We start from the raw sequence: 2,682 nt of genomic DNA on the forward strand, positions 1-2,682 counted from the left end.
TTTCAAGGAGAAGCTAAAGGTAAGCTCTGTCAAAGGGTGCTGCATGTGGAGAAAGGTTGAGACTAGAAACTGAATAATGGATTTAGTAACATAACATGACTACCAGAGTTTGCCTTGGCAGGTGGAGTTTTAGGTGTGATGAGGAAATGCCTGATAGGGGTGGGTTCCAGAGAGATGAGGAAGAGGAAGGAAGATTGGAGAGGGCAAGCCTATACAACTCTTTCAAGAAGTTTTTCTGTGAAGGAAACTAGAGCTGAAAATGAGGTTAGAAAAATGTTTCTTTTTATTTAAGAGAAAAGGATCTTTTCTTCTAAAATTAGAAAAAAAAATTGAAGACACAGAGAGACAAAGGGAAATTGCAAAATGAAGTTCCTTGAATAAGACATGGAAACTGGCATACAAGTGTTATTATTTGCCTTTACTAGGACCATAGGCGCTCTACTCTTTAAAACAAACCCAAGAGAGAGTAAAAATATGTAGGTATAGGTAGGTAAAAATGTGGTTGTAGACACTAAATTATTACCCTCAATTGCTTCAATTTTCTTAGTAACTTTGGAAGTAGGTCATCAGTTACAAGGATACATGAAGAGGGTTTGAGGTGGTGATTCTATGGGAAATCATTATACAAAATAATTAGAAAATGGACAGAAGAGATGGGGTAATATGATTGCTTACTAGCATTAAGGAGCTACCTAAAAGAAAGAGACACATCTCAGCAGACATGGTGGTGTGTCTTTTTCCAGCCACATTCTGCTGCATTCTCTGTTATTCTACATACTATCTCTAGATAAAAGGAAAGACAAATTTACTCAGTTGTTCTGTCCAAACAATTTGATACCCTCCCCCTACTATTTCTATTCAGGTTATAGCTTAATCACAGATTTAATTGGAATGTGAAACCTAAGGTTAGTGAATGGTCTCTTGCTCTACTTTGTGGAGTATACAGTACATGAACACATGATCATTTACCTCTTATATTCAACCCTGTGGAACATTCAGGCTCAAGTGAAATTTTCAGGTTTTGAGTTAAATATTTAATAAATAGTATTTTCATATATGTGCATTTTACTTTCAATTGGATAACTTAGGAGAGAATTGTTTTGTCCCTAGCAAGGACAGTTCTTGAGGTTTTCCTAGAGTTCAAACTTTAATGATATTGTGGAAATAGAGAGCTCCCAGAACAGAAGCCAAAAAGAAGCTGCCTGGATGACAGGAATAGGCATTGAATCTATAGTCATCAAATGGGAATGAACACTATGATTTGTAAATAACAAGGATTTATTTCCCATACATCTGTTTAGAACTTGGAATTTTTAGTCAACATCTTCATGCCTATTAGTTGAGGTGGGAAAAAAAAGCTTGCTAAAAAACCCATCACTTAAAACCTGCATTTTGACTAAATAGGCAATCCAAAGCTCTTACGGAAATTACTTTGAGATAAAACATCTTACTTTTGGGGGCTGAGATTTCAGGAGGACCAGAAAATAGAAATATTGTTATCTTTTGAAGTTCCTATCCTGTGCATGAAAATATGTTCAATATCTATTTTAACTGATAAGAAATTATAATATTTTCCCTCCCCAAGATTTTATTTTTAACCAAAACCGTACTTGGAGGATTGTGGCTATCAACTGGCTCCTGGTGGGAAAGTTACCAGTTAAATAAAATTCATCAAAACTGACCACTGGGATTTTCCCTAATGAATTAGCTTTCTCAAATCTGTAATGTAATTGCTTTTAACCTGTTTTCTTGAGGATAAATACTAAGGGGCACATTTCTCTCTGTCATTTTTTTTAAGTTTATTTATTTATTTTTGAGAGAGACAGTGTATGTGCAGGGGACGGGCAGAGAGTGAGAGAGAGAGTCCCAGCAGGCTCCTCTGCACGTAGCTAGACATGGAGCTGCAGCTCACGAATATGAGGTCATGACCTGAGCCAAAATCAATGGTCCAATGCTATAACCAGCTGAGCCACCCAGGCGCCCCTCTCCCTTTCTTTTTTAAAGTAAACATTGCATTTTTTTTTCTTTTAGTTACAAACACAGGAATCTTTCTCCTTACTCATTCACATAAATTCTAAGGTCAGGAGCATTGCCCATCAACTAGAATGTTTCCATAAGTCAGTCATAAAGTCTAAACTACAAGTTTAACTTTTTTTCTTACTTTTTTTAGATACTGAGTGTCTCGACTACAAGAGGCACCTGTCGGGCCACCTCAATTCCCCTTTCATTCTTACAGCTCTATTATTATTCAGCTAAATAGTGACTCTGTCTTTACATTTTTTCCTTATTTGGTTATTCATGGAGCAAATAAATTGGCATGTGCCTCATTAGAAAGGAGAAAAAAAACACCCATAAAATTCTGACACAACATTGTGATACTTACAATCATCAAACTGTAAAGAAATTAAGTCTGTAAAAATAATAGTTTTGAATTTTAAATGTTCCATAATTTATGAATGGCCATTATAGGCTTAGTCTCATACAATCTTGTGTACATTTCAGGAAACTTAGGCAAAGCATACACATTTAGGGAAGCATACAAATAAATCAAACCTTATTTAATTTGCAAGGCAAGGTTTTATATGGTTAGCTTTAATTGTTAATGTTCCAAATGAAATTTGTTTTGATGAATATGAATCCCAAATTAATTTTTATGATAAGTGCTTTTTAATAAAATAGTAT

This window comes from Suricata suricatta, chromosome 1 (genome assembly GCF_006229205.1).
Source record: "Suricata suricatta isolate VVHF042 chromosome 1, meerkat_22Aug2017_6uvM2_HiC, whole genome shotgun sequence".
Lineage (NCBI taxonomy): Eukaryota > Metazoa > Chordata > Mammalia > Carnivora > Herpestidae > Suricata > Suricata suricatta.